This window comes from Podarcis muralis, chromosome 13 (assembly GCF_964188315.1).
Source record: "Podarcis muralis chromosome 13, rPodMur119.hap1.1, whole genome shotgun sequence".
In the NCBI taxonomy this organism is placed as follows: Eukaryota; Metazoa; Chordata; class Lepidosauria; order Squamata; family Lacertidae; genus Podarcis; species Podarcis muralis.
Window position 1 is genome coordinate 27,713,732 of NC_135667.1, and position 26,607 is coordinate 27,740,338.

Below are 26,607 nucleotides of genomic sequence, written 5' to 3' on the forward strand. Positions count from 1 at the left end.
CCATATTGCTGCTGAAGCAAAAAGTGATTTTATTAGTACTTATAAAACTTCTATTTCAATCTTCAAATACATTTTTCCCAAGAGAGCTTACAGGCCATTAATAATATAATCCAATAATAATAATAATAATAATAATAATAATAATAACAACAACAACAACAACAACAACAATAATAACTGGAGCCGGAGCCAGTGTTGAAAAGGCCCTGGCTCTGGTTGAGGCTAATCTGACTTCCTTAGGGCCTGGGACCTCTAGGGTGTTGCTATTTATGGACCTTGAGGTCCTCCGTGGGACATACCAGGAGAGGCGGTCCCATAGGTACAAGGGTCCTAGGCCGTGAAGGGCTTTAAAGGTCAAAACCAGCACCTTAAATCTGACAATTTGTTTTTAAACAACAACAACAACTCTAAAACCAGGTAAATGGAATAAAACAAATTCCAAAAGAAGCAAAGCTATTAGAAAAGCCTCAGAAAATAAAAAGTTTTCTTCCCGGCACCAAATAATATCAAAACAGGCATCAGTGGTCCTTCCAGTAGAGGGCCTATCACAACCAGCTGGACCTCCCCGGGGCAGTGTTAGAAACTCAGATATATAATGTGATAGCCAAATGGCACCTTAAACCTGGGTTGTGGTCACCACAATGGAATGTCTAGGCGCCATTCCCCCCCCCCACGGGATTTATCATTATTATTCATTCCATTTCTATACTGCTTTTTGTTTTAAAGAACGAATCTCAAAGCGGTTTGCAACACATTAAAACATCAAATAAAACAATCCAGAATAAAACTAAGATTTATTGAAAATGTTTCACCTCCTTCTCTAAGTGACATTTTGTTTTCCTCAGTCGCCAGGGCCGACATCCAGAGATCTCCATGTGGTCACAACTGGACCTTTTCCAGTTGCAAAACGTGCCTGGCTAATTTCTAAGACTGCCCTGGGGAGTTCATATCACCGCCTCTGAGCAGGTTCTTCAAATGCTAGGGTCACCCAAGAGGAAGGCCTCCACAAATTTAAAAATCCAGGCAGGCTGCTATATGGAGGCAGGTGATCCTTCAAGCATTTCAATCCCAGACTTTACAGAGTTTTGGAGACAAGCACCAGCAACTTGTTTTGGTGCCAAGCAATGTTATATTCCCATTGCTTGGTCCCAGTTTGCACCATAACAGCTGCAAACTATACTGCAGCTTCCAGACAGTTTCCAAAGGCAACTCCAAACGCAACAGATTACAGTAATCTAACCTGCAGAGTGCCATAGCATAGGTTACTCTCGCCTGGCTGTCCCTGTCCATAAAGGATTACCAGCCTCAACCAAAAGACACTCAATGCCATAGAGGTCACATAGGCCTGCAGGGACAAAGCTAGATCAATGAGCGCTCCCTAAATTTTAAACCTGATTTCTCCAGGTTTAACACTATCCAAATCAGGCAAACACCTACTGACACAAATGGTGCACCTACCAGCAGTAACCCTGTCTTGTCAGGATGGAGTTGCAGTTTATTGGCCCTCATTCAGCTCATGATTAAGCCCAGCCACCCATTCAGCACTTCTATTGCCTCACCTGAATCCAATGTAAAGGGCTGAGAAACAGCACACTGACATGGATGACTTCATGTAGATATCCACAGCATAAATGCCAGGGAACTGAGAAACAACACACTCAGCACCAACTTCTGGAATCAACCATCCAGACAGGGACAAAACCGCTGCAATGCAGTGAACCTCAATCCTTAAACCAGATGAATACTATCACAATAGTGAAAGCCAGAGATGTCCAAGAAAAATCAACAGGGCATCACTTCCCTAATCCCTCTCTCAGCATAGATAACCCACACTGTAAACAAGGCAGTTTCTGTGCTAAACCAGGCCTGAAACTAGACAGAAACAGATCCAGATAATCAGCCTCAGATAGGCAATCCCAGTTAATAACCATCACCCTGATCTAAGGAGGGCCTTTTCCAGAAACCACATCCTTTAGGACATCTGGGGCTGCCCCTCTCACATATTACAATACAAAATGCAGCAAGAGACTAGTAATTTACACAAGCAATGCATGACAAATTGCTACATTCCCATTATTATTTTTATTATTAACTGAATTTATTACTGCCCTCAGGGTGGTTCACAGAATAAAATCAAAAAATAAAACCACAAAATACATAATCAAAACAAGCACCCAATACCCCCTCCAAAAAAGAGACATTTTAAAAGGGCATAGGATGTCAGTCAAGGTCTGGTTAAAAAGGAATGTTTTTGCCTGGCACCTAAAGGTGTATAATGAAGGCGCCAGGCGAACTTCCCTGGGGAGAGCATTCCACAGACAGGGAGCCACATTCTTGTGTTGCCACCCTCCGGACCTCTCAAGGAGGCGGCACACAAAAAAGGGCCTCAGAAGATGATCTCAGAGTCCGGAAAAAGGCAGTCCTTGAGGTATTGTGGCCCTGAGCCATTTAAGGCTTCATAGGTCAAAACCAGCACTGTGAATTGGGCCCAGAAACTAACTGGTAGCCAGTGCGGTCGGACCAGGATCAGTGTAACATGCTCAAACCGTATTGCTCCAGTGAGCAACCTGGCCGCTGAATTCTGCACTAGCTGAAGTTTCCGAACCGTCTTCAGAGGCAGCTCCACGTATAACGCATTGCAGTAATCTAACCTTGAAGTTACCAGAGCATAGACAACAGTAGTTAGGCCATCCCTGTTCAAATAGGAGCATAGCTGGGTCACCAGCTGAAGCTGATGGAAGGCACTCTGGGCCACCGAGGCCACCTGAGCCTTGAGCGACTGCAAAGGATCCAGGAGTACCCCCAAGCTACGAACCTACTCCTTCAGTGGAAGTGTAACCCCATCAAGAGCAGATCTCCCACCCACCCAGTCTAGGGAACCACCCACTAACAGTGCCTCAGTCTTATCTGGATTGTGTTTCAGTTTGTTGGTTCTCATCCAGTCCTTTACTGAGTGGCAAACTTTTTGTCAGATTTCTACAGTGAAGGCAATTCCAGTTGTAGTTCCAGCCACAAACCTGTTCTCGCCCCTTCACCACAAAAGAGCATTAGCTATGCAAAGGAGACAATGGCCCTGATCCTGCAAACCCCATTCACAAGCTTTATGAATTCATATCTGCTATACTGAGCGTGCAAGATCCTATCACATAGGAGACAGCAGACCATTAAGGATTTGCATGGGCTGCTGCAAGGATGAAGCCTTCTACTCCTCCCATTATTCAGACATATGACCACAATCCTAAACACCTTTAGTATTTGAATCACAGCAAAATAACTGTGTTTAATTGGAAAAGTGAAGCCTCTTGACTTTCATTCTTGAACTGAAAAGTGCTACAGGCCAAGAGCACATAGCTTCTTGGATATTCCACCCTCAAAAGTTTTTTTTTTAAATACTGTACAGTATTTATATAATCAGTTCAATGCATTACTCTTTTCCAGAAGCCTCAAGTTAAGAGTTACATTTGGATAAATGTACAGGCTGATACTTACAAAATTAGAACATCAAAAACGGCAATCAGAGAGTGACCACAACTGTTCCAATAAGAAATAGCTTAGCAACATTGGAAGGACAAGTATGGATAAATGCATGGTTGAATAGAGGATGTCTAATAACACTCCCTAGCCACTCAGAATCATTTAAACGGGTGTTACCAACTTCTAAAGAATATAAGAGGGTATATCTCAAAATTATATACCTAAATGAGAAATATAACTGGGAAAAGAATAACCTAAGAATAGCTATGAGTATGTGAAAAGTCTGATAAATGTTTCAAGCAGAGTCTTAAAGTTACAATTCAAGTGGTATTTGAGCCACTTCATTTGAAACATATACTCAAGGAGAATTACTTATTTAGCAAGATTTATATATATCTTGTCTTTAAAAATCTTAAGATGTTTACATAACATTGCATAAAATATTTGTTTTTAAAACAGGAATAAAAACAGAATTCAAAATATGGATAAAACCAAGTTTTAAAAACAGATATTCATGCAAGAATTGCCTGTCTAGGTAGAACTGCCTAATATCTCAATCTTAACTGTGTTCTTTATCTTAATTTGAAATTATTTTGGTTGAGAGCTTTCCCATTAAAAAAATGATGAATCACAGAATTGTAGAGTTGTAAGGGACCCTTAGGGTTGCCTAGTCCAACCACCTGCAACGCAGGAATCGCAACTAAAGCATCCATGACAGGTGGCCACCCAAGCTCTGCTTAAAAACCTCAAAGGAAGGAGAGTTCTCCACCTCTCACGAGAGTCTATTCCACTGTCAAACAGATCTTCCTGGCAGTAACTTATTCCTGATGTTTGGTCATAATCTCCTTTCTTGTAACTTGAATCTCTCTTACCCTCCAGAGCAGGAAAAAACAAACTTGCTCCATCATCCATGTGACACCCTATAGATATCTGAAGATAGCTATCATATCTCCTCTAAGTCTCCTCACTTACAGGCTAATCATACCCAATTCCTTCAACAGTTCCCCATAAGGCTTGGTTTCCAGACCCTTGATCAACTTGGCCACACTCCTCTGCACATTTTCCAGCTTGTCAATATCTCACTTAAATTGTGGTGCCCAGAAATGACATTGATCCCTACTGAAATTCATTCCGTTAGTTTGGTCCCAGTTCTCCAATTTGTTAAGGTCATCTTGAATCCCAATTCTGTCTTCAGCGGCATTGGCTACCCCTCTCAGTTTGGTGTCATCTGCAAAATTGATTGGTATCCCCTCAATACCTCATCCAAGTTGTTTATAAAGACTATGAACAACGGGCCCAGGACAGAACCCAATGGCTCCCCACTTGTCACTTTTTTCTAGGATGATAAGGAACTGTTAGTGAACTCTTCAGGTTCTGTCAGTCGACCAGTTACAAATCCACCTATCAGTTTACCATGTCCAGTTCTCATTTTACTAGCTTCTCTGCAATATCATCATGAGGGACTTTGTCAAAAGCCTTACTGAAATCAAGGTACACTACAACCACAGCATTCCCCTTATCCACCAAGCTTGCTAACTCTTATCTAAAAAATAATACTTGTATTTCAACTGAAGACTAAAGATTGCTGTGGCACCTTTTAAAAAACCAGACCTTTTCTACCTGGATTCAGGTTTGATGAGGTCCTAAGCTACTGAAGGTAATGGGGCCCTTAATATGTCCAGCTGTCCTTTGTCAACAACAAATTGTCTCTGGTTTTTGTGTTGAATCTATGCTTTATAGTAATGGACCTAATGGGTATCTAAAGCCATTTGCACATAACAAAATATGTATTGTATCAAAGTAATTGTTGAACTGAAATATAATTAAGAAGTATATTAACAGTGAAATGTTTTTTTAAAAAAATTGGGACCCCCAAGAGAGTGGGGCCCTAAGCTATAGCTTGTTTAGCTTATGCACTGCCTGGATTTCAGAATACTGTATGAATGTACCAGTTCAGACACCAGGTAGGGGCATGCCATTTCTGAAGTCTCTCTTGCATAAAAAGAAGCTAATGCAGCAGAGTGTGGGGTTGAGATAGGACCCATTCATCCCAGTATGTCAGGTTTTTACTTTCAGGTAGATTTCTATCTAGAGTATTCAAAAATGGTGTGCGGTGTGCACACTCTTCCTCACAGCAGTGCAATCTATTCAACAGCACATGTAGACAAGTTGGAAGCCAAAACTGAGGCCCTCTTCACTTGCCCACACCCAAGAACAGCTAGGTTGTTCATTACCAATTGTGCTCATTATCACATTACCAATTGAGGTCTGTGAGGCCTCATCACTCCAGGTGTTTATGATGAAAACCCACTTGTTTTTGTCTGCTTTCTGAGTAATTTTATTATTTTGCTGATGAGTTTGGTTACAGTTACATATCTTGATTTATTTCTTCTGCTAAATGTTTGTCTTCATTAATCATTTTATGGATTTAGTTGCATTTTACTATGTTTTGTTTGTAAACCAAACTTGTTGTTACCCTTAAAGGCAACCTAGAAGCATTTTTTAAAAAAAATAAAATAAGAGCATGAGCTACAATATTTTTGTAATTCTTCATTCCAAGTAAGATTCATTCTACAGAAGGACAGCTGTGTGTGACATCTATTTGGGACATTAAGACTGATGGGATCCTGGATCGATTATTTTCATTTACAATGCTTATCCTCTAGTATTCTCTCTCAAGCGAGGCCTACACAATTCCTTCCTTATCGGTGCTCAGGAGGCAAGTGAAGACGTCTCCTTTATGTGACATTTGGACTGTGAGCTGAATTTTATCTCTGCATTTTGCTGTTGGGGACATTTTACTTTATACGTTTGATTTTGACTGAATGGCGCACCACCTTTGAGCAGATGGAAAGGCAGGTGATACGTTTAAAAACAAAGCATATATTGTATATTGTATTTACAAGCCAATTATCCCAAACAAGGCAACATACAATTACAGATTCCCACTCATCCAGCAACCTCGACATGGATTACTCACCAGTTGCCTCTCACAGTTGTGGGGATAAAATGAAGAGATGGATAGAGAGACAGGAGAACCATATATACCATGGGTATGCAAAGGAAGGCCCGGGGGCCGGATCAGGCCCAATCTCCTTCTAAATCCGGCCCATGGACGGTCCAGGAATAGCGTGTTTTTACATGAGTAGAATGTGTCCTTTTATTTAAAATGAATATCTGGGTTATTGTGGGACACAGAAATTTGTTCATCCCCTCCCCCCCAAAAAAAATCCGGCCCCCCACAAGGTCTGAGGGACAGTGGACCGGCCCCCTGCTGAAAAAGTTTGCTGACCCCTGATATACACAGTATGTAATTGTTAATTAATAAATTAGGCAAAGCCCTCGTCGTCTTCTATATTTTTCAACTAGATCACAGAATAACAAACCAGGAGGGAGTCATGTAGACTATCTTAAGGCCATGTTCAATCCAGAGCTAGAGCACCCTCTGGCTAATTAGTTCCGCTGTCAAACTGCTCTTGCCACTGAAGTTTCTCTGATATTCAACCAAAATCTGTCCCTTCTGCAACATGACTTTACCCTCTACATGACAGCCCCTGAAACAGCACTGAACAGAAAGCAGCAGGCCCATCACCCACTGACTCACTCCTACAACAGAGACACCAGACACACAGGCAAAGGGCTCTTGAACCCTTTCCTCTGTTGCCATTCATGCTGGGGAGGCTTGGCAGAGCTCCACACTTCCTTTGGTTGCTTCACTATCATGTGACTGTGGCCGAGGTATGTAACGAAAAGAAGACTCTCTGTACCAAAGCTTTAGTTTCTGTACACACCAGAGAGGAGGGAGTTAAGGAGCCCTTTGTCCTTATCGTAGTAGCTTGGGAGAAAGTGAACAAGGGGTCGATAGTAAGGAAGGTCATTGCAACACCAGGTTATGCTTTGGGGGCTGGGCTGGGCTTCCAGGCTGCTAGCTGCCTGACCCTACCATAAAATAGGAGTGAAAAACTTTTAATACATGCATGTTTCTCTTGACAGTTGTCATTAATTGGTTGATTACAAGGGTCTTTCAAATGATTGATTGGTTGATTGCAAGGGCCTTTCAAATGAGATTAAAAACAAGTTGTGAGCAGCAACCTGCATGTACTATTAAGTCGACAGAATTTAACATCTATTCACCATTAGAATTCATCATATATTTCTTTTTAAATGACCTTTTTATTATATATTGGGCACCCAAGCCTTAACTCTTAAACAGGCATCACATTGTTAACTAATTCTAGTTGGGAAGCCATCTGCTGAGGCAAAAATGAACCCTCTGGCACTTCCAACACGAATTTATTGCTGCTTCAGCTTACGTGACCAAATCCCACTTTATGTATTTGGCAAAGTAGGCCCTCACCTATGAAAGCTTATGATACAAGAGTGCAATTCTGTATAAAGAATTAAGTTCTGGTAAAAGTTCAATGGAACTTATTCCCAGGTAAGTGTGTATGTTTTGATTTCCAGGGGACGTATGCGGACTATAGTGGAGATACCTAACAGAAGTATAGTTTCTCCAAAATAATTTATTACAAGTCAAAGAAAGCAGTAACAGAATTTTATAAATCCAAATAATTCAATTTGCCTATAGAAACAGACTCTCAGCAGACTCCCTGTGTACGTAAAACATTGCTTGTTCAGGAGGGAAATGACACTATCCATGAAACGCATGAATACATGCATTCATAGGTACAGTTTTAATAAATAAGGATCCCTTTGCACCCCGAGAACGAGCACTCAATCCTGTTTATCTGCCAGCACATTGCCTTCCAGGACTCCTATGGGCTGAGGTCAACTTCTAATTGAAACAAAAAACTTCACACTTCCTCAGATTTCAGGCTCTTAATTTATGTAATGCCACTGTCCTATTGTGACATTATGAAATGTAAATAGAGACATTTTAAACCATATATCACACACCATAATACACACATATAATCCAGCCCAAGCTGTCACACTTATTTCACTTTTCCGTGCCTTCATTACCAAATTTTCACCATATATTCCCCCATATTGTAGATAAGAACCCAGAGGTGTTTACTGTATCAAGCTTACTTGGTTGGCAGAATTTCTCCTGCTACACTAGATTCTAGCAGAAGTTTAAGTTAAACAGTTTCCAATGACACCTAAACACAATTTTATTAAATGTCTGACTACAGCAACCACTCACAAGTTCCTTTTTGACGACAGCCACTAACTCCAATTGCTGTGCAGCACAAGTCTACATATATTTACCCAGAAGTTGCACTCTGGTAAGTGGGACTTACTCCCTAGTAACTGCCTTTAGGATCACAGCCTTAATGTCTAATCTGTTGATACAGGGGTGTTACAGTATTTTTCCAACAAAGAGTAGTTATTTTTAAAAGTCATATATTTACCTTACCCCACACACAGAGAGAAAATTCTATGTAGATCAGTAAGCCACAAGGATCGACTTCTAGAATTTTTGTGAGCCTGTCGCAACCAGAAGTACTCTCCTTCACTTTCACAACATGTTTTAACTTTTAAGGGAGAGCTTTTTACCTAAGCCTTATTTTTAGAATTACGTATCATAGACACAGAACAAGCATCACATGACATGACGCAACAGCTTGAGAGAAAGAGGCCCAAATTGTTGTCAATTTAACATTCACAACATAGCCATAAAAATGGGAAGTTATTTCAATTAATTACATGTGATAAAAAATAAAAATCTGTAGCACTGAACAAGTTTACCATCAAAGTACAGTTACAGTACAGATAACCCCTACCCCTCCAAAAATATATATATGGGTAACCTTGTTTTTAATTGACATATCTCATTTTAAGATGATTCTGCAGCAGACTAGTCAACCAACAGCACCATTATTTACAAAGTAGTCTTTAATTTGACATCTTTAAGCAAAAAAGTTTAGTGAACTGAAATTGTTTACAGTTTAAGGGGGGTGGAAACATTCCCGCCAATTCTAAATCATTAGTGATAAAAGGCAGACAAGCAACATCAAATGCCAAATGGCTTACTAGGACAAAACCAAGTTTGTAAATGAAACAGCCACTGTGCAGTTCAAACAAATGGGGGAAGGGGGAGGTATGTTCACATACACTAAGCTGTTACAAGTAAGTTTCAGAGTAAGTACACTGAATAGTGAAAAGGTGACAGAAGCCACGTTTACTGGCATAACTATCATACTACTTACTACACGTGACCCAACTCTACACCTCATCTACAGGCCCTATTAAAATAAAGAGGCAAATCCCACGGGTTAAAGATTATGCAAAAGAAGTGTTATGCAATTTGTGCCTGGTTTCTTCAAAACGTATACAAGAGTTTGTTTGGCTAGAGTGTCCCCACCACCACTAACAGGAAAGTCGGTTTAGAAACGAACCGACCAAAAAGACAGAGAGAAAGAATAGGGGGAGGGGGAAACAAATTCATTGTTGTTGACCGTAGTAACAAAGCTACCCATACAACAGCAAGCAGTCACCACAACGCGAATACAAAAAAATGACTGCCAACCAGCCACGTGACGGCGAGATCTCCAACACAGGCGCGCGCACACACATACACAGGCGCACACGCGCAAGATGTTTGAGAATGGAAACTGGGGATGGGTTTAGAAAAAGGCTGTGATGGAACTTCGGGCGCGCCGGCGTTCGAATGCTGGTGAGAAGTAGCAAACTGGAAGGCGTGCATGTTTTATGAATAGGGGGAGGGGGGTAGAGGAGGAGAGACACACTAAACACAAAGAGAAAGAAACTCCAGTTGGGAAGCTCTCTTTTCTTTGCTAAAGGAGGGGGAAGCCTTCAATTTAAAGTGGCGCCATCAGAAACCAGCCTCTCTTCTTCTTCCCCCTCCCCCTCGCTCATGCAATGGAGCCGCAATACTTCGCCTAAGCGCGCACACGCACATACAAACACCAGTCTCAAAAGAGTCGGGCTAGGTTTTTTGTTTAAAGCCACTTAAGCGGGGGGGGGGGGGCAGAGAGAGAGACGCGATTACGGTGGGCATTAAGACAGCGCTTTGACTGTGCAAAGTGCTTTACTCTATTGTAAAGTGAGCACTGCGGGAGTGGTCGTCTCTATTCCCAAACAAAGTCAACCCACCTCCTTTTTCTCGCTTCTCCCCCCCACCTCCACCCCCCAACCGTAAAGAGACCGGCTAGAGTGCTCGTAATCTACCACCACCCCTTTTCCCACACTCAACTATGATCGATTTTAAGGATTGAACGTTCTTTTGCCACCTGATAAAGCGCGATTACACCAAACTGCATGGCTTTTTAAAGCACCGCGGGGGGGGGGGGGGCAAGAGAAGGGGAGCTGCATTTTAGGTGCAGGACACCGCAAACGCCTCGGACTGTTGCGAACCCGTAACACGCAACAACCACCAACGACGGCGACGAGAAAGTAGCAGGGCAAAAAATAATAATATTCGTCATGGAGACTTGGGAGCCTGGCTGCGCCTGGCACCGGGGGCTGGAGAAGAAGGAAAGCGGGCAGGGAAGTTTATTATCATCGCTGTTGTGCTTAAAGGAGGGGGGGCGGGAGGAGAGGAATAAACATAATTAAATAGAGGGTACATCTTAGGACCAGAAATTAAAAGCAACGGTATAGGAAACATAGGGCAAAGGTGTCGGGGGGGAGAAAGGGGGGGTAAAAATAAGTTGTTTTCTGGCCGCCGAGGGCGCTTCCGAGGGCGCAGCCAGTCAGCCGCGCTAACAAAGGCAGGGAGAGAAGGGCCGAGCAAGGGCAACGGGGAAAGCCAAGCCAAGCCAGCAATGGAGCAAGGCGGGCGAAAGCAAAGCAAGCAGGCGGCGGCACCTACCACGTGATGGAGCCGAGAGCAGAGTCCGGGCGGATCCGGCCCGGTGCAAAAAAAAAATAAAAAAATAAAAAGGGCGCAGTTTGCAAACAAGGCGAGTGAAGCCGAGTTCTCTTCACTGCCGCCGCCGCCTCTGCTTCTCCCACCGCCGTAGTCGTCTTCGTCGCCGCTGCTTTTCTTTCTCTCTCGCCCGCTCCCCCTTTTTCCCCCCTTCCTCCCAGCCCCGGCTCCCCTTTCCCTGCCCGCCTGCTCCCTGCTCTCCTGCAGGCAAGGAGGGCGGGCGGGCAGGAAAAGGGTTGGGGAAGGAAGGGATTTGGGGAGGGGGGGGGAGAAGGTTGTCTCCTCTTTTGCAACCACCCCCACACCCCACACCCCGGAGAAAAAGGAGGAGGAGGAGGAAGAAGAGGCGGCGGCGGGGGAGAAAGAAGGTGCTCCTCTTTCCTCCCCCCAGTGGCGGCGGCGACTGCTGTTGCGGTGCCTCCGCCTCCTCCTCCTACTGCAAAGGAGGGTCTCTCGCTCGCTCGCTCTTCTTCAAAGTGGGGCACAGGGTGCAATAATCTCTGCGGCGCTGCCTTCTCCCCGTCTTCGCCCCCTTTTATCCTGTGCCTTCGCGCCCTACCCTCCGCCCGGGCACGACAGCAGGGCAGCCGCAGCGGGCGCGGAGGTGGCGCTGCCGCCGCTGTTTTTCTGCTGCTAAATTCTGTTCGGGGAAAAAAATGGCGGCCGGGCTCCTTCTCTGCCCTCCTCCTCCTCCCTTTAATCGGAGAATGCACCGGGCAGGCAAGGCAGCGCGAGGCGGGGGGGAGGAGAAGGGAAAGCGAAAAGAGGAGGGAGGAGGGGAGGGAAGAGAGAGAGAAAAAAAGAAAGAGCCAGAGAAAGGGAGGCGCGAGCGCCACCGCCGGTTTCCCGAGCGCACTGCGGGCGAGCGCGCAGCCTCTGCAGCTTAAAAAAAAAAAAAAAAGAGGTCTCTTTTTTTGCGCGCGCGAACAAGCGAGCAGACGCGAGTTAAAAAGGCGCGCGCGCGCCTCCCCCGCCCTCCCCGCACACAAGCAAGCGAGCGAGCAGATGAATGGGAGGGCGGCGCGCGACCCACGGAGAGGGCAGGCAGCGGCACGCTCGGAACAAGCTGAGGAGTTAGAAGGGCACGAAAACAGCATTTTGAATATCTCAGGGGTTGGCGAGGTTGAAAGCCAGTCCTGCTGTTTGGCAGAGTGAGGCAGCAGCAGCCGGTTCTGAACTTTCAGGAGAGGCAGGCGAATTGTGGTTAAATATTTTTATATCATATAAATACACAAGCATATTTACTGCTCGGTTGGGAGGAGAGGCACTTGTGGGATTTTTCTACCTCAGGTGCCAAAGCAGCAGTCTTAGGTACTATACGACCCTCGACTTGTGTGGGAAAGAGGGCACTGTTTGCGGCTCTGCCTCAGGCAACAAAATGTATTGGATTGGCCCAGCAAATGTCTTAAATTTTGACCCTTATAAACCCCTAAATGCATGGAGCTCAACTGTACCTTTGTATGTGCAGCACCCAAAAGGCAACTTCAGGAGAACGGCGCATATTCAGAACTGCCCTCCCTTAATAAGAATTTGAATCAAGGCCTCCAAAACTGTGCCTAATATTCTAACTGCTCAAACACTTTCACAATAGGCTACCATTGTAATAGATAATTTACCTTCCTGCAGGTTATCCTACCACCGTAGTGTTTGCTTTCACTCTGATCGGTTTTACGCTGCACTCTGAAACACCGTACTTTTAAAGCCAGATCCGCAGAAATAGAAGCAACGCTGAGGCTTCTTTCAGCCCAGTTCTCTGCGAGTTAAAATTACTTGGCGTTGATAATTATAAAGCATTTGCGCTAAATATGTCTGCCTGCAAAAATAGCATCACAATGCAAGTGCAACACTGGGTTTTCTAATGCAACGTTAGTGAGGCTCTGGTATGCCCAAAGCACTTAAAAGGGAGTTGGGTCCAATATGAACTTTGTTAGAGACTTGCAAAGCTGCTAGATTGAAGCTGCTCAACAGACAACACTGCAAGCTAGCAATATCCACAGTCAAGACAAGCCATATAAAATTATTGCATTACTTTCAGATAAAGATAATTGATCTACTGTCCTCTAATGGATTACCGTGAATATGCAAGTGGCTGCTGCTTTGCTCCAAACCAAATCTTGCCTTCACATCAAGGTTTTGTTTGCAGCAAAACTAACCATGACCACTGGTTTGGACTAAGCCAAAAGTTATGGTTTGTTCCTCCCACTCATGCTAGAGGAGGAGCAGAGCAAGAGTATTCACTGTGCCCATGGTAAACTATTAACTATGGTTTAGCATGCTGTGCAAACTTTGCCATAGGCAAGGAGTCTAATGAGATGTTAGTCTAGGAAATAATCCTATTGCTCACCTTCGGGATGAGAGCAAACATCAGTTTAAATGTGTGATTATGAAAATTTCTTCACACACCCCAATATTTGAATAATTTCCTCCTACTATCATTGTATTTAACTCTTCTCCCCTGACAACCCTAATAACCCCTTGTTCATTGGATGGGAACTATTTGCAGGAAAAATACATTTTTTAACTTCTCTAAAATAATATTATTTTATTTGTTTGTAGAGTCTTCCCCTCACCAAGATTTACCCTCAGATCTGCCAGGTGCCATCCCTTGAGTTCCCGCACTTCACCTTGTCCATCTCAGGACCTGAAGCTTAGGAGACATGACAAGCCTAGAGGAAGCAGCTTCCTTTAAGGAAACTTATGGCTCCTTCTGACATCACCCAAGCAGCATGGAAGTCACTGCAGTTTCTGTCATTCATGTGCTACGCTAGCACAGAAGCTCCAGGACATGTGGGAGGGGTCCCCAGCATGACTACTTCCCACTCCCAAGGGACTGGCTGGAATGGCCATCACCTGCACCCTCAGCTTCCAATGTGAAGGCTCCCAATCATTGCAGCTGCTCCTATGCTACTAAGATTGCATCCAAAGGGGTCCCTGGTGAGGTCACCAAGGAAGTCAAGGCAGGATTTCCTATCTCACAGCACATACCCTATGCCGGGGGTTCCCAAACTGTAAATGAAAGCAGCAATGAAAATGCAATGAAAGACCACACAGCATCTAGCACACCACGATACAACTGTTAAAACTGGCAGAAAAATCAGTGGGTGACCTGCCACAGTGTTTGAAACTCCCATTGTTCTAGGCGCATTTTGCGACAGGGAATTTCATTAGCCCAAGCAGTTTCTGAGCTCTGGGCTCAGTACTGCGCCTAAGATTTCAGATCAAAACTGCAGAGTGGAAGGAAAGGAAGGCCTTTTTCTGCCTCCCCACTTCCAGCTACTCTCTGAAGAAGAGACCCTTAAGAACATTAGGGCGGTAGGCAGGGGAAGGACCAGACCATGTGAAAAATGAACATAATATTTTAGCTGCAGTTCATTCATTTTCAGCTTTGTATTCTTGTTATAAAAAATGTGACCTAAACATTCTGTTATTAAGCCCATAACCAAGGTTTAAGGTGCCATTTAGCTCCAAGACCCTAAGCAGTTCTCAAGTGGCCCACAGCAAAAAAAAAAAAAAAAGGTTGGGGAAAACTGTCCAACACCAAATGGGTTTACACCCTGCAGCACTATTCCTAGGGACTTTTGATTGTCACTGGGATAGCTCAGTCGGTAGAGCATGAGACTCTTAACCTCAGGGTTATGAGTTTGAGCCTCATGTTGGGCAAAAGATTCCAGCATTGCAGGAGTTTGGACCAGTTGACCTTTATGGTCCCTTCCAACTCTACAATTCTATGATTATGAGTTCTTACTACCCTGATGGTGGGAGGGATCCGAGCAGGGTTAAATCCTGCTGTTTTGGCTGCGCACACCAGAGGTGCACCCTCCCACATGTCAGGTGTTGTTTTGGGGAAATGGCCTCATGGACTAAGCTGATGGACCAAGACTGCCCCCCCCCCCCAGTTAAAGAGAATCCCCTCTGCTCAGAACACACAAGTTTAAATTAACTGAAAAGCTAATGACCCCCAAACAGAATTACTAGCAGTAAAGAAGCAGGAAAAAGATGTTGGCTCAAACCTTTGGTACTTGCACTAGCTGTTCAAACAGGCAGGTAGGTCATATCAGAGTAACAGGCAGGTGGTTCGGGTTACAGTTAGGTTAAGTCAAAAGTCCTTTCTGCTCTTTGGCAGAAAATGCAGCATGAACTCCAGGGAGCGCAGCTGGCTAACTCCAAACTGAAGACCTGGAACACAATACTGGGTTGCATATTTATAGAAACATGCTTGCAAAACTGATGCAATGGGATGACGCTGCTTGGGGTAAAACAGGTAAACCTGTGGCTGCAACATACACCTCTGCCCATTTGGAAGGCAGGCAGGCAAGTTCTGGGTAAAAGCAAAGCTCTATGAAGGATCTACCATTTAACCTGTTGTATCCCTAATTCTCTGTGACAGCTGTCTTTTTTCCTTTTTGCGCAGTGAATTATTTTTGTGAATTATTGTGACACCCACTGAGATCATAGCTTCCTACATCTTTGCTAGCACACCTTTCAAAGTTTCCACCCACCACCCAATGATCTCAACACCTGTCAAGCCATTCACAAGACTGGGGGGTGGGGGCCACAAGCGTCTTTCATTGCATCAAGAGTAGTTCCTGTCACTTCCCAAGCAATTTTACCTTTAGGAAGGGAGGGAGCAAAAGAGTCCTTTCCCCCTCATCTGCTACTATTTACTATTTACACTTGAAGAACTGAGGTTGAAAAACTTAACCCAATGACTCTTTAGCAAATGCAGGCCTAAATGTAGGTTTTACAACTCTCCATTTACACCTCAGCAACTCTCTTTCATTTATGCAGAAGGAGAAAGGGCTAAGATATTCCTCCTGGCACCCCAAAGAGTTTACTAGAGCATGCATGAGCAACACAAGAGGTATTTATTCTACATCTGGGTATCTGTAGCCAGCTATCCCTAGCTTAGACTACCACAGTGCATTCTACATGGGGCTACCTTTGAAGACCATACCAAAACTGCAGTTCTCCCAAATTACAGCAGAGGGGATACTGACTGGGACCCGTTAGGTGCTGTGTATTTCACTGACCGGCAAATGATCTATTTTCAAGCATGATTCATGATAGCACTCGCCTTTGTCTTTCTTCCCTTATGTTAACAGCCTGGACATGCTTAAATATAAGGGCCTGCCTATGAGGCGCTTCAGATGTGAGACAGGTGGTAACTGGGGAGCAGAATCTTTTCTGGCACCCCTATTCTAGACCAGCTTCCCCCAAGGAGACCTTCCTGGCACTCACTCATGGCACCTTCTCAATGCCAGATGAAGAGCTTGCTCATTTTCGCAGCTCTTTTAGATCTTTCAGTTTTTCACTTGCTGCCTTCACTGAAGGCAGCCCTTTTTAGGGAAGTTTTTAATGTTTTATTATGTTTTGTATATGCTGAAACTGCCCACCAGCTACCCACAGTGGCTGGAGCAGCTCAGTAACATGGTGGGGTACATATAATAAAATTATTCTCATTTATTATTAAGATTGCTTGCTATGCTGCTGGTTGAAACCAGTTTTATTGCTACTGCTGTTTATACATCAGGATAATATGGCAGCAATAAATACTATAGCTCTAACATTTCTCTGGTGAAAATAGGGACATCCTATTCAACAACAACAACAATTTTTATTTATACCCCGCCCATCAGACATAATTAAACATTTTAAAACCTTCCCAAGAAACACAATTTAACTGGTTCCGAGTAAACATGCATAGGATTGTGCTGCCAAAGCCGGCCTCTTTATTGAGGCTTAATTACCATTCAACCTCAATAACTTACATGAGGTTCCTGCAATTACAATTCTAAAATGTGCAGAACTGTGGTTTTTTGGAGGGGGGGGGGCAATGAGCTAGCACTGTATTCCTAGCCTGTTCTGGAGCTTCCAGCAGCATAGCTCCATAAGACACAGGGCTAGAAACTTGATAGATTTTATAGATCTCTTTGTAGTGCACAGTCCTGATTCTGACTTTAAACAGTTTAGGTTGTGAAAACACTGCAGCTTGTGCCCTCTGTTTCTTCCACACACCTATTTGGAGTTTTTTTGTTTAATACTATTCTGTTTGAACAAGGGCAGCTTTGTGAAGAAACCAAGATTCTGTTAGATAGGGAGGGGTCTGAGCAAAAAGCAAATGTCCTGTTTAGATAAAGGACAGCCTATGAGCCAAGCGTAGATATATAAGGTGTTTTGAAACAGGCTTCCTATTCTATAAAGGGCAACAACACAGAGAGTTTTCTAATAAGCAATGTGCAAGGGAGGAGTGTGTGGAAAAGGAAGTGACTGGGGCAGGGGGAGAGGGCCGTAGCTCAGGGACAGAGCACGTGCTTTGCATGCAGAAGGTCTCCAAGCAGCCCAGTATTGGGAAGTTTTTAATGTTTGATGTTTTATTATGTTTTTATATGTGTTGGAAGCTGCCCGGAGTGGCTGGGGAAACCCAGTCAGACGGGCGGCGTATTATTATTATTATTATCAGGATCCCAAATCCTGGCGAGGTTCTCCACCCAAATCTATTGTCCATTTCCCGCCCCATTGATGTTAGGACAGGGTGGGAATCTCCATGTTGCAACTTGAAAACCCTATTGCCTTCACTCTGAACTGTAACACGAAGTATTGAAAGTATTGTCCACCATGTGAAACGTAGACATTTAAAGAAAATAAAAGTGTACATATTTAGGCACTGTTTGTGATCAATTTTGCAGAGCTAGAGGCAGGCGGAATTAGGGGGTCGCTCCCATCTCTGTCCACCTCTCCCCAGTGGCGTAGAAAGGGGGGTGCGGTCCACCCCGGGTGCCATCACTGAGGAGGGGTGACAAAATGGCAAAAATATGTTTTTGAAAAAATAACTCCTGCACCCACCGCACACCCCTTCCTACGCCACTGCAGGAACACTCTCCCCTCGAGCGATTTCCAGAAACCAGAAGCATTGCTGCCTGCAACTTTGCTAGGTTATGGCTAGTAGCCTTTGACAGTCCTCTCCTCCATGAATCTGCCTAATCCAGAGGCGTAGCTAGGTGAGGCGGGGGGGGGGGCACTGGACGTCACACCACAGGGGCTGCAGCGTGCCTGAGCCACATGTCTCTCCTGAGGGGGAGGTGGCGGACGGACTGCCTGAAGCTCCGCGATGCTTTTTTGAGCAGTGCAGGGCTTGTGTCTGCTCACCACCTCATCCACCCTACAGCTGAAGGGGAGGCTGCGGAGAGACTCCACACAGTGCGTCCTGCCTTGGCTTGCCCCACCTCCATGGGTAGCTTGCCCCGCCCCCATGGGTGGCTCACTCCGCCCCCAACTGCAGGGCACGCACACTGCCCCGGGCACCCAAGCGGCTAGCTACGCCACTGCCTCTCCCCACTGTGGTCTAACTGGTATCTGGGAGTCCCTGTATCCAAGGCTGACAGTTGAAGAGGCCATTTTAGAGGAAAGGAAGTTAAGGGAGGCATGATAAAAGGCTACACCGACACAGCCTCTATACATGCAGAACAGGGCTACACAATGCAGCTTCACCTCCAGCAAACTGCTTAAGAAAACTACAATTCAGGAGAAGTGGGGAGTAAAGATTATGTGAACCAGACACGTAAATAAATGTGGAGTGCACCGGATGTTGAGAAACAGTTAAACAGTTAATGCTGATGTTTTTGTATTCCTGTGTTGGGGGGAAGCCTGCTGGCATATGTGGCAATAAGTATGACAACTAAATAATAAAAAGTGTATTTTAAAAATATACACAATAGGTAGAAGATCATCTATATTCACTACAGCAACACCTATCGCCTTCTGTCTGCAAAGAGTCCTTCCTTGCAACACCTTATGTAGGCCCAATAATAAAGAGGCGATCACCCAAACCAATTTGAGTGCATATCATATGCTGGAGCTGATAGCAGCGACAGCATGTTCCTGCTCTGCTCAACATCACAGATTGCAGTGCTTCAGACAGCCACAAGGCGGCATAGCTACCCCTTGAGCACCTCCCAATCCTTTTCCCTAATGCAAGTTAGCAGCCGCTCTGCAAGTGAAGGTGAGGAAGGGAAACAATGCTGTCAGTCACCGCAAGGCCTGCTGGGAAATGTAGTTCACTATTTAGATCATGCGACTCCAGCAGTTTTGCACAGGCTCTATCGCCGCCACCAGGGCAAACACGACAACTACTTTCATATGCATGTGCGCAGTAGGGGATCCTAAAATGTCGTCTGGCTTAAATTTAACGGAGCTGTATTTTTAGTACAACTGTAGTCAGTGAACATTTTAAGCACTGCCCACTGAATATACTCTCATGAGTATAACAAGACAAAGAAAAAGGCCATTAACTGAAGATTGTTTTATATATAAAAAATCTAATATACAGTTAATATATATTAAAGAAACATATTATTGAGTATTAGTAGTTCTCAAAAATACATGTTTAAAATTAAGCTGCAATTATACTCCCCTCGGGACGGGCTCTTGTACCTGAGAACCAGGATCCGAATTTCTAAGTAAGTAAAATAAATACAGTATATAGAGCTTTAAATTGTGTGCACTGAATTATGGGGTCTCTGCTTCATTTTCTCTGTGCTAGTTTTGTTCAACAGAAGCACTGAGTATAACTTAATTGGATGCAACCAGAGTAGGCACCTTGAAATTAATGACCCCAAGTTAGTAGTCTCCATTAATTTCAATGGGTCTACTCTGAGTATGATTAACACACTACAATCCATTCTCTCTCTCTCTCACTTCACACAGAGGCAACTTCAGTACCATCCTTTGCGATTTTAGGTTTTGAAGCTGTGTACATCCCTGCTCAACCCATCTCCCAAGTTTCTTCCAGATGAACTGGTTATTTAGCATTCATCTTGATTTGCTTGCACAGACTATGTCCTGACTTTATTGAGCAATTGTTCTGATTTGTTTCCTGGACTGTTATATGAAAATGAGCATTTATTCTGCATCCATCCTCATTTGCCTGTGGATCTTTACATCCCTTCGCATTAATCATTTGTTCACCCTGAACTTTTCATTGCATTTCCCTGTCACCTTCGAAACGGCAAAAGGTCAGCTGTTGTTTTTGTTAAAGTAGATCTGTTATGCTAGAGCAGGGGTCCCAAGCAGCCCATGAGGGTCGTTTAACCGGCCCCCGAGTCGCCCCCGAACTGAGCCATCCGCTCGGCAAGGCCCCACACACTGTGCTAAACCAGTGCAGTGTGGCATGGGACTCGCTTCCGCAGCACCAGAAATTGCATCTGCGCTGACGCCGAAAATCACATCTGCGCAGAAGCAGATGCCAGAAATCGCGGGTGCACGCGCAATCTGGTGTATGGTGGGATCTCCGCTGGAGTGAACCGGCCCAGGCGAGGTAAATCTTGCCGACCCCTGTGCTAGAGCAACAGAGAGATGTTATCCACTTTAACTGCACAAACCTGAAGTTTCAGTACGGATTGAATCCCTCCTGCAAAATAATGACAGCCAGCAGGAACCCTTAGTCTTCTGCTTCTTCTTCTGGGCTATGCACTTATGGGAGACAACATACACACTCCCATTTTCCAATTTCATCTCAACAATGAATAGACTTCTCAGGACTCTCAGCAAGGGAGGAAGTAAAAGTCTTGTCAACGTAACCTCTGCTATCAGGACCTTTCTATGCAAAACATAATTATGGACATTTGTTATAGTGATGGTGTGCACACATGCCCCTCCTCAGAAGAGAAAGCCCCAAGGCAGTTCCAGATGCCAACCTATGAAGCATCCCTAGAAAATGATTTATTTTTCCTATGGAACACTGGGATTTGGGAGCAGGGGAAGACAGCAGAGTTAGTTATAAAGTGTTTTTAGATATGCTGTAAGCTGCCCAGAGTGGCTGGGGAAGCCAAGCCAGATGGGTGGGGTATAAAATAATAATAATAATAATAATAATAATAATAATAATAATAATAATTTAAATTTTATTTTAATTTATTATTTGATTCAATTCTATTTTTTATTTTTACAGAGAAAACATTCCATAATAAGCAAAGCAGAAACAACACAGTTTGGAAAGGATGGAAGGAAGGGTGGATATATCCTTTGAACTGAACTATAAAAGAACCGTTTGTGATTTCATTTTGTCTTTTGGGGCAAGATTTCTCTGCACAGATAGGGTGCAGGGTATAGTGGGCACCACACCACAAAGCTGGGATGGTTTTAAGGCAGGGAGCCAGACCAGTGATTTTATACACACACACTCAAGCTGTCTCAGAAGAGCCGTGGAATTTCATTGCGTGCCGATTAATAGGTGCAAAAGAGACATTTCTGTTACGTGAAAGATGTCATTTCCAAATGTGTAAAAGACGAAACATGCAGTTCAGATAGAAAGCATTTGTCACAGGTGAACAAACAACACCACAGGAAGTTTGGATGAAACTGTACATCCACCTCCCTTCATGACCTCCAGTCCCTTTACGGGGACCATACAGGCACATTTAAAGCTGCATTTCTGTCTTTCACTGATGGGCACCAACAGCAGGAGACACACCTTAGGGGAGCTGGCGCATCTCTCAAGCAGTTACTTAGTTCCCCCACTTTCCATGCTGTGAGGAAACTAGCTATGAAAACAAGGATGATGAGCTGATGATATTCAGAGGTCAGAAATGGCACCGGAAGCAAGACGGAGAACCATTGTCCGCATTATGAAAAGAGACAGCATGACAGAGCAAGGAGGTTGTTAAGCATACAGGAGCTCAATGACCCTTTTCAAACCTGAAAACAGAAACAGCCACTTCTGGTGAGGGTGAGAGGGATGCGTAACCCCTTCCCCACTCCAAATGAAGCTTGAGAGCGCCACAAAGCTTTCCAGGTGATGGCAGCCTTAAACCACTCACTATTTCTGTGTCTAGCCTACTTTGATCTAAGAGTAAGACAACAGGCAATGCTGTAAAAAACCAAAAAAACTACAGGCGGCTGATTTCAGGTTAAATACTAGAAGGAAACCTGCTAACCGTAACATCCACAGCCAGAAAACACCTTTATTAGCATGCTTTAACTAACAAGTTGCTCAGTAATCAAACAACCTGGAAAGTGAGGCTATGGGGTTTCTTTTTTTGGAGTTTTTCAATTAAACACTAGACAGGCATCTGTCAGGAACTATTTACGTCTATGACAGTCTTCATGAAGAAACCAGACTAGACTATGTAACTCTCCGTAGAAGCTTCTACTTTGTCAACATAATGGTGGATTAGTTCCCTCTGTGCCAACATTTTAGCACATCCAGCACTTCACTCTAGCAAGTGTAATCTGTGTGGAGAAGTAGATTGCTACTGGCAGATTAACTATCTGTCAACCTAGTCTGGATGCACAGAATACTGCAGCGTCAATGGAGGGTGGGGGAAAGAGACAGCTTTCAGCAACTCCTGAACGCCAAACCTAAGGGTAGCCAACAGTCCCTTCCAGATGTAATTCCCATCATCCCTGACCATTGAACATGCTGACCAGGGCTGATGGGAGTTGGACTCCAACAACTGCTAGAGAGCATCACATTGGCTACCCCTATGTGCATTAGACATTCTTTATCCACAACTGCACGCTCTCTTTATTCTATAATCGGAACTATGGTAGCAAACAGGTCGGAGGCAATGCACTTTGGGTATGCATATCGACAGTGCTCAGTAAGAGAATTCGTCAACTTTAAGTTCATTTAGTGTATTCCCGGTCTTTTGCTGTAGTGAAAAAACAAAAAAATAGAACAGAACAAAACACTAGTGGAGAAAGACATTTTGGAAAGCGCAGCATACACTCCAGGTACCGTCTCTCTCAACTGCTCTGCTTACGAATGGCCCAGTGCTAACTTAGCAAAGTGGCAGCATGTGGAAGTGTGTTGTGCTACACATTCATGTCAGAAGTCAAATTATCTTGTTTCTCCCAACAGCGTACTGCCCAAGAACTTTTAAGACCACCAGGTTATTTGTTTAAAGGGGAAAGACCCCTCTCAAGAGAGACAGAAATAAACACTGGCTCAAACCAGGGCCAGCCCATAGTGTGAAAAAGCAGATGGCAATCCCATTCCCAAGACAAGGTGCACAGTACTCAAAAGGGCAGCCAAGTTATTTTGTTAGAAAAGTCTCAAAAGCAACCTCCACACACTTCCTGACAGTGAAAATTAGTTAACAAATGCCAACAATTTCATGATGCCAAAAATCAGCTGCCTTTCAGCAGCCACCTCACTCAGCACAACTCCAACAAAGACCACTTACCACTCTCTGAGTACTTACTGGTGCTATTTTATGAAATTCATGAAATAAATTTGTTTGTTTGTTTGTGGACCAGAGCTAAATCCATTTGAAATTAATTTTATTCCACCCAATGCATTTTCTTATTTGCGTTTTCATTGTCAACTATCTCTGCTGTTTGCATTTCGCTTGTTTCACATTTCTGCACAAAGAGAACATTCCAGTTCTTGCCTTCTACAGCATATGAACATTTTGCCTGGCTTGGTAATATTTATTTAAAATAGAGGGCAGGGGATATACCAGAGTTTGTGATTTCAAGCTACAAGTTTGCATCCAAAATGTCAGTTCTGTAAAACACAGGTTTCTCTTTGCTGTGTGCGTGTGAATGGCAGCAAAACGATTACAAGATCAAAAGTAGCCATTATCGCATGGTCTCATTGAGTGCAATGCGAGAAAAGCATTTTGTGTGAAGACAATGTTGTAGTGCACACAACTCATAGGAAGGTACCACGTCTTAAGCTAGGAATACAGAAAATCAGAATTCTCTAACACTGCCTCCATACAATATGCAGTTCAATCAAAAAACACAAATAACAAGCTGCTTTTTATAAGAATGGACTCTCCAAATGGACAAAAACAATGTATAATTTGTTAAGAGATTGAAACTTCAGGCTTCCACCATGCAACTGGTTCCCTGATGCAGGGCTGAGGAATATGTGGAGGCCACCAGACGTTGTTGGGATTAAAATTTCCATCATCCCTGGCCACTGGCAATGCTGCTTGGGGCTGATGAAAATGCGAGTCCAACAACACCTGGAAGGCACTAGGACTGCCCTAATGCAAGGGGTGGGCAGGCTACAGAGAAAGGCAATATAATAATAATAATAATAATAATAATAATAATAATAATAATGGTCTTTCTGCAACTTATGCATGACATGGAAAGGTTTCAGAACAGAGACAACAGGAATGACCAGGTGAATAATCTTTCAGCTGGTGGTGTGCTTCTGAAAAAAACAACATTTTTCAACACTGACTTTTGCAACATGTGGGGTGAAAGAAAAGTGATCTAACCACCTAAACTGAATTAGAAAATATTTCCCGGGCATTAACCAACATCAGTAAAGAATGAATCGTATTATATTTTCCTGTTAAATGGTTGTAGTGTCGACTGGAAAAGACTTACAGACAATCACTCTCCTCTAGCAGGAGATAGCACTGCAAATGCATCTCACTTTGACAACTGAATCCAAACAGCTTTGGGGGCTGCACCCAGATTCAAAATAACCTCTTCTGAACTCCCACCCCACCCCCACTATTGACAAACATAAAATCTTACCTTATAGCACACTGTGGCAGAATCCATAGTGTCCAAGAGTGATGTGGAATCCCGTAATCAAGGAGTTTCTTTAGTGCTGTAAGATCTCTCTTATTTTGAGAAGGAAGGAAACTGGCACCTGCAACAAAATGAATATAACAGTAGAAATAAATGGGACACATAAAGTATACATGACTGTATCTAGCATATGAGAGAGCAGGAGGGGAAAGGAGGGGAAAATTGGAGAAGATGGGAAGAAATGGAAGCACACTATACTGCTAAAATTCCGATGGGTTTTTCCCCAGAATATTTTCCCTAGTTTTGCAAACAATAATTCAGGAAGCAATTGTCCTTCCCCTCCTCCACTTGCTTGCTAGCCAACCAACCAGCAGTTGTGCTTTCCAGCAACCTTTGGGTGGGAAACCTGTGGCTCTCCAGATGTTGTTGGACTACTACAACTCCCATAATTCCCTGCCCTTTGGTCATACTGGTTGACGGCTGATGGGAGATGAAGTCCAACAACAACTAGAGGCCACAAGTTCCACTGCCCTGCAGGAACCTATCTGAAAGCTAATGCAGCAAGCCAAGAATTTATTAGGATGTCACTGAGGATTGGGTTGGGAAGTCTGAAAAAATTACTGTGAGATAAAATGTTTATGGTGTACTGTTAAACTGAAAATGTGTGTGTGCGTGTGTGTGGAACCTATCTTAAAGCTGTGTGAAACCATCCTCCATCCTCTGTCTGCAACCCCAAACTACAGCACACAGTTATATAATAGCTACACACACAGCTATCCTCATCTCTGTCTTTTGCATCAAGTGAACAAGCAGGGAACTAGGATGCAATTGCCTTTCGCCAATGGTCTGCTCTTTATGGGGAATTTTTTGCTCACTACAAACGAGTGGGAAATTATACAAGTGATCTCATAAACACTGGTGGAATGCTGGTGTAACAAGGAGAATTATATTAAGCATATAATGCCCTTTCTGAAAATGAAAATAAATGTTTCGTTAATTAAGAAAAAGACAAAAACACTGTTGTAGAAATATACAGCAGCAGCTGCAACCTTCACTTCTATAGTGCCTAGCCCATACACCGATCTTATTGGAGTAAGGCACAGCAGTTACTTATGCATTATCCATTGTTATACACAATCCCCACCCAAAATACAACCTGGGTGCCAGATGTGTGCACAGAAAAACTTTTACACACAGAGTGAGTGTGCTAGCTTGGAAGGAGGTGGGTTTGGAATATGGTGTTTAAAATGCCATGTTGAATTAAAAGAAGAGTTAACATATACTTAAAATAAGAAGAGTCCACACCCCACTCTAAGTTGTGGCATTCAGAACACTGCCAAGCATTTGTCAACCAAGTCCCATGAAACTCACAACAGCTTATTGTTACCCTATCTTGCTGCTGCTCCTCCCAGATCATTCACACTACCAATAACAGATTTATTAAAGTGAAGTTTTAATTCCAAATAAAGAAGAATCCCAACTGATATAGCTAACAATACATAGGTATGAATTTTTGAAGGACCTATTGCCACATAGACACAGCAGAAGCTTCCTCCATAAAGCAAAATTTATAACTAGTTTTATTTCCAGATTGTATCCAAAACTAGCCTTTCCAAACAAACTACTATTTTACTTTAAATGGTAGGAACAATGCACAACTGAAATTGACACTGCTCAGCTGAAAGCAATATCCATGTTTTTAAAATCCGACACTTCCACACTTCTGATGTGTCTTGGATTTGCTCCTGGTTGTTTTTTGTTTTTGTAAAACATTTTTGTTCCAA

The 26,607-nt window shown here is 43.6% G+C and overlaps 1 protein-coding gene across 5 annotated transcripts in view; it reads right to left on the reverse strand.

Annotated features, from left to right (window-relative positions):
- The window catches only part of KANSL1 (KAT8 regulatory NSL complex subunit 1), a 137,716-nt gene extending 112,772 nt beyond the window's left edge, over window positions 1-24,944 (reverse strand). Inside the window, exon 1 of one of the 5 annotated variants that reach the window (XM_028703109.2) lies at window positions 24,827-24,944. The gene's annotated coding sequence lies outside the window, so the exon portion shown is untranslated. Of the gene's footprint in view, window positions 1-11,272; window positions 12,001-24,826 lie in introns of those variants that run through there. The other 4 variants (XM_028703111.2, XM_077917252.1, XM_028703108.2 and 1 more) reach the window with 4 other exon arrangements.
- Between the last annotated feature and the right edge of the window lie 1,663 nt (window positions 24,945-26,607).